This window comes from Chrysemys picta, unplaced genomic scaffold, assembly GCF_011386835.1.
Source record: "Chrysemys picta bellii isolate R12L10 unplaced genomic scaffold, ASM1138683v2 scaf65, whole genome shotgun sequence".
Lineage (NCBI taxonomy): Eukaryota > Metazoa > Chordata > Testudines > Emydidae > Chrysemys > Chrysemys picta.
Window position 1 is genome coordinate 143,652 of NW_027052772.1, and position 12,618 is coordinate 156,269.

Consider the following 12,618-nt stretch of genomic DNA (forward strand, 5'->3'; position numbering starts at 1 on the left):
CGGAGCCAGGGTGCAGGAGGATTCCCTGTGCTGCAGACGTGCAGCAGAGTGCACGCTTGGTCTAGCGGGGAGGGGAAGGAGAGGGAGTGGGGGGGAGAGACAGAAGTGGGGTGGCCAGGGCTTCAGCGGGGCACTCACCACGCGGCCCTTCCTGCCGCGCCACCTGCCGGGAGGGCTCTGCGCCACTCCAGTCGGCTGGGAGGGAAGGACGTGGGCTGCCCTGCCGAGTTTGCTGCAGGGCACTCCCCTCCTCCACGCCGCCGCCCCCTACAGGGCGGCTGGAGCGGCAAACCAAAACGAAAAAGAAAAAAAAAAAAGGCGGACGGAATGCCGCCCCTTAGAATCTGCTGCCCCAAGCACGAGCTTGCTCGGCTGGTGCCTGGAGCTGGCCCTGATCAGCTCCCATCTGGTGTTCAGCTCCAAGATGGATGGGGAGCCCTAGTCAGACCACAGAAAGACTGGATGGTGTGCTTTGGTGAAAACTGCTGGAGCTTCAGGCTCTGCTCCCACCTCTAACAGTAAGGGCTTCAAAATTGGTCCCTGATCCCAGGTAAACACAGTAGCTGAGCTGAGGCCAGGGTGGGTGGAATTACTGCTGGGACTGATCCTAAGAGAAGAGCACATTTCTCCTCTGCTCTAGGGAGATTCCCATAGGAAAAGCCGCTGGGCTGGGGGTGGGGGAAATACAAGCACTACCCCTCTCACCCTTGAATAGCCGGCAACTAGGACTTTGGGAGGCAAGGTACTGGTGTATCTTGCTGGAGAGCAGAAAAGGGCATTGGAGAAATTGTACAAAAGTCAATGTCACAGCTGGGTCAAGGGCAGCCAGACCTACTGGTCAGAGCCAGAGTCCACACTCACATGACAGGAGTCGAGAGTCAGCTCGGTCAGGATACTGGAAGATCAGAAGCAAAAGAAACTTGTGATCACAATGTGGTGTTTAGATGCTGCTTGTAATTATTAGAACTGGGAGCACTGGCTGTTGGGGGGTCTGAAAGGACAGGAAACAGGAAGGAGGGGCGGAGTTGAGGAGGCTGGGAGAGTTACAGAGGGTGCAGCTTCAGCTTGGAGAAGAGACTTGCACTGTAAATAAAGTTCTGTTGAAGTTGTTAATACTTTGCCTGGTGGATACAACATTTTGGCGATGAGGATGGATCTTCTGCCTCTGAACCCACCTGCACCCTTTCTGCAAAGCCCAGGTGAGCCTCCAATTGCTTTTACTGCCTGGATCCGTATGTTTGAGACTTATCTGCTTACAATCAGTGCTACAGAGATTTCTGAAGTAAGAAAGCGTGCTCTGCTAATCCACTGCCTTGGAGCAGAAGGGCAGTGTATATTTTACACTTTTCCCCTTGCAGATGATAAATATGAGACTGCACTCACTGCATTAAAGAACTTTTTTGTGCCAAAAGTGAATGTAGTAGCTAATCGCTATAGATTTCGCCCGCGTGAGCAGAAACCAGGGGAGACTATAATGCAGTATATGGCTTCCCTGAGGAGTCTGATTGTAACTTGTGACTTTGGGAATATGGCAGATGAGATGATTAGAGACCAGCTCATTGAGAAAACAACAGTGCTTCATGTAAGAGAACGCTTACTTCTAGAACCACAACTTACACTAGAAAAAGCAATAACCATTGCTACTCAGATTGAGTCAGCTACAGCTGAAGCCAAAATAATGAGTCAGGGTACAAGAGGCCCAGTCCAGGCTGTGACTCCTTTGCAGAAAAGTTCACTATCACTGCAGACAAACAATTGCAAAAGGAAAACTAATGAAAAGCCACTGAATCAGCGAATGCAAAATACAGTAAAAGCATGCTTTCGCTGTGGATCCCCATAACATCTTGCAAGCTACACAGGATGTCCAGCAAAAGTAGCTCGGTGCAATCATTGCAAAAAGATTGGGCATTTTGCTAAAGTATGTTGCAGTAGCCAGTTCAATCAACAGGTGCATGCAGTTACAATGCCAGATGTTACTGTGCTGAGTGTAGACAAAATCACTACTGCACATATTCCAGAACAGATCAAGTGCACTGTAAATGTTTCTGCCATACCTTCAGGCAAATCACACTCTATTCAGCTAATGTTGGACACTGGCTCAGCAGTATCTATACTACCTGATTCCATCTATTTGCATTACTTTAAAGATGTGCCTCTTACTGAACCCAAACTTCACTTGGTATGCTATTTGAAAAACCATATTCCAGTACATGGCTGCCTGCCAGCAATAGTTACTTTTGGTGATCGCTGTGTAACTGTGGAGTTCTACATTGTCCACAAAGGCACTGCTATCCTTGGCAGAGATTTATTAGCTGCTTTAAATCTCAGGGTAGTTAATGGACGAATTGATCTTCCTCAGCAAAGCACTCTTGCGGTACACACACCAGTTTCAGCTGGGACCCAACTCCAGGTTGAGGAGAAACTCAGCTGTGCTTATGGGTTTCTGCATAAAGTTAAAATGCGGAATAATGTGTTGCCTGTACGACAGAAATTACGGCGCTTACCATTTTCAGTCAGGGAAGCTGTTTCAGAGGAACGTAGAAAACTTGTTCAAAAGGACATTATTGAAGAGATTAACTCCTCGGAATGGGTTTCACCTATAGTAATGATGCAGAAGAAGGGTGGAGACATTCGCCTTTGTGTGGACTTAAGGGAGCCAAATAAAGCTATTGTGATTGACAGTCATCCTCTTCCTCACATAGAGGAAGTATTTGCAGAACTCCGCGGAGCAAAGATGTTTTCTACTCTTGATTTGCAGAGTAGAACATACCACCAGGTTATGTTGCATGAAGGTAGCAGAGACCTCACAGCAATTATTACACATGAGGGACTATTTCGTTTTAAACGTGTTCCATACGGTCTCGCATGAGCCCCAAGTGCCTTTCAAAAAATGATGTCATTGATTCTGAAGAATCAACATGGAGTTCAGTGCTATTTGGATGATATTATTGTGTTTGGAAATACTACTGAGGAGCATGACAATAAACTGCAGTCTGTACTAAACTGCATCAGCAAAGCAGGCCTCAAGCTCAATAGGTCCAAATGCAAATTTAGACAAACTGAACTCTCCTTTCTGGGGCATACAATTTCACAGGCTGGACCTGATGCCCCAAACAGGGGTGATGTGAGAAAGACAATTGAACAAAACCAAGCAAAGTCTAAGGCTTTCACAGACAAACGGCGGGGTGCTAAGGAACCAAAGTTTGAGTGTGGTTCCTTCGTTAGAATACGAAAACCTGGAATCTTACGCAAAGGGAACCATAAATTCACAGCTCCTCTTAAAATCATAAAGAAGAAGGGACCTTACACCTATCGACTTTCTGATGGGCAGGTATGGAATGCTTCTTATCTTGCACCTGCCCATGCACCAAGAGGAGATTATGCCAATACCCAGTCTGCATTGGATGACTTCACTGTAGAACCAACACAACAAGACATTGCACTGGAACCGGGGCTTGAGAGACGGCCTGTCAGACCCAGACGACCACCTGCCTGGACTAAAGACTATGTTATGTAGTATCTACAGTGTTTTCAGTGTAATATTCCTGCCAACAGTATAGTGTCTTGTTTCATATTTGTTCCTCTGGTTAGAACAACAATGTTTATTTTAATTTGGAAAGTTTCTTAAGAGAGGAGGGAATGTGGTGTTTAGATGCTGCTTGTAATTATTAGAACTGGGAGCACTGGCTGTTGGGAGTCTGAAAGGACAGGAATCAGGAAGGAGGGGGGAGGAGTTGAGGAGGCTGGGAGAGTTACAGAGTGTGCAGCTACAGCTTGGAGAAGAGACTTGCACTGTAAATAAAGTTCTGTTGAAGTTGTTAATACTTTGCCTGGTGGATAATACACACAACCACAAATCAGATGCCAGGAAATCAAGCCAGGGGAGCGGCAGCAGAAAGGGGCAGCGCACGGTCCAGAACAGGGAGCAGTCCTGGTGTTCAGTCAGCTTCCTGTTCCTGCTGCTGCCTTAAGCAGGGCCAGGGGCCAATTAGCTTCTCTGGGACTCCTCCAATAGGACCTCAGGAGTGGAGCCTTAAACTGGGGCTGAACTTCATGGGTCCTCGCTAAGCAATTTTCAGCAGGCTGCCAGGTGGAGTGCTGGAGTGTGGCTGCTCCTGTGAGCTGTTATCACTCAAGAAAGAGATCTTGGAGTCATTGTGGATAGTTCTCTGAAAACATCCACTCAGTGTGCAGTGGCAGTCAACAAATTTGAACAAAATGTTGGGAATCATTAAGAAAGGGATAGATAAGACAGAAAATATCATATTGCCTCTCTATAAATTCATGGTACTCCCACTGTGTGCAGATGTGGTCTCCCCGTCTTTGAAAGATATAATGGAATTGGGTTCAGAAAAGGGCAACAAAAATTATTAGGGGTATGGAACAGCGGCCAAATGAGGAAAGATTAAGAAGACAGGGACTTTTCAGCTTAGAAAAGAGACGACTAAGGGGGGATATGATAGAGGTCTATAAAATGATGACTGGTGTGGAGAAAGTAAATAAGGAAGTGTTATTTACTCCTTCTCATCATTCAAGAACTGGGGGTCACCAAATGAAATTAATAAGCAGCAGGTTTAAAACTAAAAAAAGGAAGTATTTGTTTGTTTACACAACGCACAGTCAACCTGTGGAACTCCTTGCCAGAGGATGTTGTGAAGACCAAGACTATAACAGGGTTCAACAAAGAATTAGGTAAGTTCATAGAGGATAGGTCCATCAATGGCTAGAGCGAGGACAGGTCTCTGTTGGACAAAGGACAACGCCCTGCTCCTTACAATCCTCTGTGTCCATGGGAGAGAAGAGATGAATCCCTCCTTGAGAATCTCAGCAGCTTCCTAGGAAGGAGCCAGTGCTCTTCTCTGAGGACCTTCTCCTGGACCTCACAGGGGTCTGATGCTCTCACTCTGCAAGCCTGCCTGGAGCCTTGGAGTTAGTGCTCAACAGAACCAGGCAGAGACCTGTTGTCAAGCACCAGCGCCTTCCCTCTGTCCCTGAAGGAGGAAGGGCCCCAACACTGCTCTGCACTGACTGCCCTGACCACGGTGGCCCAATGGCTCTCAGGCAGCAGGACACAATAGAAACATGGATCATCCAGTCGCTCATTTCCGGGCCTCCCCATGGCTAAGGTAAAAGTCCTGCTGCCCCTGCCCATTCTGCTCATCTCCAAGATGTGCTGGAGTTTGTCTGTGCTGGGGGTTGCTGTCAGCAAGCTCTTCAGCATGTCATCCATGTCTCTGGGCAGGCCTTCTTCAGAGCCTGTCAGCGGAGGGAGACCATGGGTCAGGGTTATGGAACCTGGAGCTACACCGGCCAGGATGATAGCTGGCTCTGCAGTCCTTGCCCAGAGCAGCTCTCTGCAGAGGGCCTGGTGCACAGCATGATAGGGAACAGCCAAGCTGCTAGGGATGGGAGCTGGGCTTCCTGGCAGAGTCCAGGAACCAAAGCACACCATCTGCAAGGAAGGGATTCCCCACAGAGGGGCAACATAATCTCCCACACAGAGATTATAAAGAAACCCTTCGGTGCAGGGCAGCGGGGCCTAGTGGCCAGAGTCTATAAAGCCGCCCTTCGGTGCGGGGCAGTGGGGCCTAACGGCCAGAGTCTATAATGGTGGGGCACCCACCAAGGGTTGTGGTGGCCCCGGAAGCGGGGCCTGGGCCCCCAACTCCACCAGACACCAACCCAGGGCCCTAACAGTAGCATAGCGACTTGCCACTGACTCAGCCTACCGAAACATGCTGAGGTTTCCTGGGTGGGAGGTACCACTCCGTCACCCTCCCTGAGTCACTTCCTACCAGAGTCTGTATTGGGATCTCCCATGAGATGCTGGGTTCTCTGTGGTCAGTGGGTCTGGTCACCTCCGGTGGCTCCTCCAGTCGCCGGGGTGCAGGTGGGCCCAGGGAGGCTCTGAATCCTGGCGCAGTCAGGGGCTGTGGCTGGCCCTTCGCAGGAGCTTCCCAGACAGGTCATTCCCCTGCAGCCTCCAGCCCAGAATAAGCTGGGCTTCCTCCCTTTCTACTGCTAGAGCACTTGGAGCACACCCAGTCTCGCCGGGGAGGCGGGACTTCCGCTGTCAATAATATGGGCTTAACCCTGTCTGGGCTAGTGCGGGGTAAGCAGACCCTGTCACAGGGTCTGAAAACCCACCATGGACTGCTCCATCCTTGTGTTTGTCCCTACTTCAGTCTGCTTCATCTCTGGGCCAACCATTTCGTCCTTCACCCCTTGCAGCACTCGACAGGGTGTGTTGGTGGAGGGTCTGCAAGGTTCACGGCCATCCCTGCCACCTCCACCTTGCCTGCCGCATGTGGGTTTGTGTCAGAGGACACCTCCTTTCTTTCTACCTTCTTGGGGCTTTGGCCCCTCATTTTGCCACTCAGCAATTTCCTAAGCGGGCCCTGTCTTTTGATATGGCCTGTTTCTCTGCACCCAAAACAAAGAACTCTTGTCCCCATCTTGGTATTAGGCCATGCTTGTACACTTTCTCATGCCCTTCTCCCTGGGCTAACCTTCTCGGCACAGCCCAGGCGCGCTCTCCTTCTCTGCTCTTTTTGTCCATTGGCATAGCAGACCCTGGGTTGATTTCCCTTTGCAGGATCTCTCACAGGTATTGCTGCTGCTGTGCATGCACTTCCTTCTGCTTTTTCTAGGAGCTGCTGGAGAAACCCCTAGAACTGCTTTGGCTGCTTAACCAGTCCCTGGAACTGAAGTGGGAAATCCAGTGACCAGCTTGGCCCTTCGATACACCCACTTCGGTGGACAGACCCTTCCTTCAACAACCAAGACTTCCATCAGCCCTCAGGGATCACAGGGGGAATTCAATCCTCCTGACTATGCCAATCATAAACAAATCTACTCATTGTTACATGCTCCCGGGCCGGGGCGGCTCTAGGCACCAGCAAAGCAAGCAGGTGCTTGGGGCAGCCCATTTGCAGGGGCGGCAGGGAGCCAGCCTGGGAGCTGAGAACCAGCAGGGGGCCCTGGGAGCTGTAGTTCCTTGGTTAGCTCCCTGCCTATAGAGCCAGCCCAGGAGCAGGGAAAGAACTACATTTCCCAGCATTCCCTTGGCCACTACCAACAGGAAAGAGGGGGAGGGAGTGAGGAAGCTGAGACCTCATACTGCAGCCTGCTATGAATGGAGAGCTGCACTGGGAGTAGGGATACCATATTTTAACATTCAAAAAATAGGACACTCCACGGGGAGGGAAGGTAGCCCCACCTTGCCACCATCCACTCCCTCCAACTGCCCCCCCAGAAACCCCAACCCATCCGACCCTTGCCCCAACTGCCCCCCAGGACCTCACCCCCTATCTAAACCCCACTGGTCCTTGTCCCCTGATTGCCCCCTCCCGGGACCCTACCCCCTATCTAAGCCTCCCTTCTCCTTGTCCCCAACTGCCCCCTCCTGAGACCCCCCCAACTTCCCCTCTAGGACCCCACCCCCTACCTGTCCCCTGACAAACCCCTGGGACTCCCATGCCTATCCAACTGCTGCCTGTCCCCCTGACTGCCCCTCCAAACCCCTGACCCATCTAACCCCCCCTTCTCCCTGCCCCTGACTGCCCCCCCAAACCTCCAACCCATCCAACCCCCCCGCTCCCTGTCCCTTGACTGCCCCCCCCAGAGCCCCCTACCCCTTCTCCAACCCCCCAGCCCCCTTACCGTGCCACTCAGACCAGTATGTCTGGCTTAGCGCAGCGCCAGACACGCTGCTGCATACATGCTGCCGTGCTCCCCTGTGGAGCTACAGCTCTCCTGTCCCCAGCACCTGCCTTCCAGATTTGAATACCTCAAAATTCAGGAGTGCTCAAGCTCAGTTTGGGCAGCTGTTACTTCATTTCTCCCAAATCAAATATACTGATCCACTGTAACTTGCTGTAGAGAAAGTAGGATAAAATTGAGCAAGAAATGCTTCCCAGTGGTTATTAGGACTGGAATTGCTATTTTCAACAGCCATTGCCTTTTGTTTGTTTGTTTGTTTGTTTAAAAGGAAGACAGTGATATGGCATTGGCAAATTCCCCATAGAAAGAAAGAGTGGAACAGAAGAATAATAAAGGCACCTCAACTTTTCCTCATTTATGTAGGACAGTCTTATAATATGCATCCAGATATCCTCCAATCACACAAGCTGAAAATTGTTCCACTTTACTGCAGTTCTGTAACCATATGGGAACCAATCCTGTCTGTGTTCTGTGCACATCCAAAATTCCTGCTGAATGACCTGCCCTGGGAGCGAGTTACCAATGACCCAGGGCTGTGGCGGAAGGAAGATGCAGGTGCGGGGGGAGAGCCCAGGGCTGGGGCGGCAGGAGGTGTGTGGGGGGCAATGGTGGAGGGGTAGGGGGGAGCCCAGAGCTGGGGTGGCAGGGTGTGTGGGGGGGGAGAGCCCAGGGCTGGGGCGGCACGGGGGTGCGGCGAGGAGCACAGGGCTGGGGGGGGGCAGCTCCTGTGCTCCATCTCTTCCTGTATCTGCTTAGCCCCTTCTCCCAGCCCCCATCGCTGCTAGGCTGAGTTCCCCCTCTCCTGCACTACACTGCCGCTCTGTGGAGTCCCTTCCGCTCACCCTGTGCCTCCTCTCCTCCACTCCCTCCCCTGCTTTCCCATGGGTCAGTCCTGGGGCTGGTTTTAGTCAACATCTTCATTAATGATCTGGATGATGGCATGGATTGCACCCTCAGCAAGTTCGCAGATGACACTAAGCTTGGGGGAGAGGTAGATACCCTGGAGGGTAGGGATAGGGTCCAGAGTGACCTACACAAACTGGGATTGGGCCAAAAAAAATCTGATGAGGTTGTGCAGAGTCCTGCATTTTGGACGGAAGAATCCCATGCCCCGCTACAGGCTGGGGACTGACTGGCTAAGCAGCAGTTCTGCAGAAAGGGACCTGAGGATTACAATGCACAAGCAGCTGGATTTGAGTCAGCAGTGTGCCCTTGTTGCCAAGAAGGCTAACGGCATATTGGGCTGCATTAGTAGGAGCATTGCCAGCAGATCGAGGGAGGTGATCATTCCCCTCTATTCGGCACTGGTGAGGCCACGCCTGGAGTATTGTGTCCAGTTTGGGGCCCCTCACTACAGAAAGGATGTGGACAAATTGGAGAGAGTCCAGCGGAGGGGAAGGAAAATGATTAGGGGGCTGGGGCATATGACATATGAGGATTGGCTGAGGGAACTGGGCTTATTTAGTCTACAGAAGAGAAGAGTGAGGGGGGATTTGATAGCTGCTTTCAACTACCTGAAAGGGGGGTTCCAAAGAGGATGGAGCTCGGCTGTTCTCAGTGGTGGCAGATGACAGAACAAGGAGCAATGGTCTCAAGTTGCAGTGGGGGAGGTCTAGGTTGGATATTAGGAAACACAATTTCCTAATAGGAGGGTGGTGAAGCACTGGACTGGGTTCTCTAGGGAGGTGGTGGAATCTCCATGCTTAGAGATTTTTAAGGTCAGGCTTCACAAAGCCCTGGCTGGGATGATTTAGTTGGGGATTGGTCCTGCCATGAGCAGGGGGTTAGACTAGATACCTCCTGAGGTCCCTTCCAACCCGGATATTCTATGATTCTATCAGTCCTTTGTCCATCCCCTCAGTAGGCACCGACTTCCCCTCTGGCCAGTGGGTGCTCAACTCCCGCTCTGCCCCAGGCCCCGCCCCCACTCCACCCCTTCCCCAAAGCTCCGCCCCACCTTTTCCCGCCCCTGCTCTGCCCCGGCCGCACCCCCAAATTAACCTCTTCCTCTAACCCCCGGCCCCCTCTCTTCTTGCCCCTGCTCCACCCCGTCCCGCTTCTATTCCACCCCTTTCCCCAACCCCCACCCCGCCTCTTCCCCATCTCCTCCCCCAAGTATGCCATGTCCCCGCTCCTCCCCTACCCTCCCGGACCATCCTGAATTCCATGAAAGAGCTGTTTTGCAGTGGGCAGGAAGTGCTGGGAGGGAGCGGGAGGACTTGCTCAGTGGGGCCGCTGGCGGGCGAGATGCACTGCGGGCAGGGCAGAGCTTCGCTGCCAGTGGGTGCTAAACACCCACTAATTTTTCCTTGTGGGTGCTCTAGGCTCCCAGATTCTTTTCCTGCTCATTAGATCGCACATGACAGGTTGGTGTCTCCTTTTCCTAGGGCAGGGGTGACCAACCTGTGCCTCCGGAGCCACATGCGGTTCTTCAGAGGTTACTTTGTGGCTCCGTGCATAGGCGCTGACTCCGAGGCTGGAGCTACAGCTGCTAACTTTCCAATATGCTGCGGGGTGCTCACTGCTCAACCCCCTGCTCTGCCCCAGGTCCTGCCACCACCCCACCCCTTCCCCCAAGGCCCCAGCCCCTTCCCCCGAGCCTGCCATGCCCTCGCTCCTCCCCCCTCCTCACCAGAGCCTCCTGTGCACTGCAAAACAGCTGATTGTGGCGGGTGATTGGCGGGGCTGGCGGTGGGCGGGAGGTGCTGGGGGCTGGAGGGGGTTAGTGGATGGGGGGCTGCTGACATATTCCTGTGGCTCTTTGGCAATGTTCATTGGTAAATTCTGGCTCCTTCTCAGGCTCAGGTTGGCCACCCCTGTCCTAGGGACTGGTGGGGGCCAGCGTTGCAACAGTCAGTTCTCAACATCCCGTTTTGATTTGAATGTGGGCATCTTTCAGTTCCCCTTCTGCGTTAGCCTTCCACGTTCTCTGGAGGCAGATTTCCATTATTTGATCTTTCAGCAGACGAGTATGGGTGAATTTCCATGGATAGAACCTAAAGGGAAGATAACAAAACTCGTGTAGAATTTAGATTGATATCTCCATAAATAGTATTTTCCTTGGAGTTGCCTCAATACACTCCTTGCCTTCAAGTTGTGAATCTAAACCTTTTGTCTCATGTAATGATTGGCTAATGTATGTGTATTGAGACAATATCTATCTCAGAATTTACATGACTGAAACACACATAAATGAGATCAAATAATGCAGAAGAAAGAAATCTTAAGCTATTGAAAGTGATACGGCTCCACTCCCATCCCCTGGCTGTCATCTTGGCAGTTCTCTCAGAAATAATCTCATGGAGATAGACTTCAAAACTCTCTACAAATTCTACTATGCCCCCATTGGGCTATATACAATAGATGTGTAAATTCCCCCCTGCAATTCCTTTCCAGGAACGGGGTTTAACTAAACTGTAGCCTACATTTGTCATGGGTCTCGGTGTGATTTCTTTGTTATTGTGTTGGTGGCCCAACTTCTGACTGGATGTTATAAATAGTATGGGAAGTTCTACATTTAAAGTTTACTGGTTATTTTCCCCACGCTACTAAAATCAGTCAACATATTTGCAGCTGCTAATCCATCCTTCCAGACCCTCAAACCTTCTGGATGACAATCTTTTGTTCCTTTTCCTGGGTTCTCTGGGAACAGAGGTTTATTGGTTTTCAGCTTGGCCCTATCTGTTCCCAGAGTCCCAACATTCTGTGCACAAAGGAGTGGGGTTAATAATGAAGCAGTTTTGCAACTAGACTCAGGCAATGACCAAAGAAAATAGAAACTGACCTTTGTTGTTTCAATGTCTGCCCAATGGCAGAGGAGGTGTGAGATCCATGGGGTGAGAGTCAGGCTAGGAAATGTAGCCAGCGACTGTGCTAGGATGGGAGGAATTACAGATCTGGTGGATGGAGGTTTCCTGTTAGAGAACAAAAGGGGAGAACCTGTGATGTGCTCTGTCCAAGGAAGGTTATGAGAAAGAGGGAACAGGGATCCTGGTGCCTCTCCCCAAGGAAACCTCAGACAAAGCATCTCCTCTTGGAGAGGAGCAGCAACCTTCACACTAGCAGTTACAGCCAACTTTAGCTTCATAAATTCATAGTTTCAAAGGCTCTAAGGCCAGCCCTGATCATCTAGTCTGACCCCCTGCATAACTCAGGCCCTAGAACGTCCCCAGAAGAATTCCTGTTTCACCATGGTCCCATGTGTCTTCACCTTCAGCTGGGGTAGAGTTCAGGGGTAGAGTGTTTGACTGCAGATCGAGTGGTCCTTGGTTCACATCCTAGTGCCCCCTTTGAAGTCTTTGTTAATAAGCAGCAGGTTTCACACAAACAAAAGGAAGTATTTTTTCAAACGACGCACAGTTAACCAGTGGAACTCTTTGCTGGAGGACGTTGTGAAGGCCAAGACTATAACAGCTTTCAAAAATGACCTCGATAAATTTATGCAGGAGAGGTCTATTAATGGCTATTAGCCTGGATGGATAGGGATGGTGTCCCTAACCTCTGTTTGCGAGGAGCCGGAAATGAGCAACAGGAATGGATCACTTGACGATTCCCTGTTCATTCATAGAATCATAGAATATCAGGGTTGGAAGGGACCTCAGGAGGTCATCTAGTCCAACCCCCTGCTCAAAGCAGGACCAATTCCCAACTAAATCATTCATTCCCTCTGGGGCACTGGCTACTGTCGGAAGACAGGATACTGGACTAGATGGACCTTTGGTTTGACCCAGTCTGGGCGGTCTTGTGTTGCTTATGTTCTTGGTTGTATGAACCAGTGCTGGCTATTAGAGGCGCAGATGGATTCAAAAGACCAGTCTCTTGGATCTGTGAATCCTGGGCAAACTAATTCCCTTCCTTTAGAGAATGACAGAAAAACCCATTTCCTCCTTTCTACTC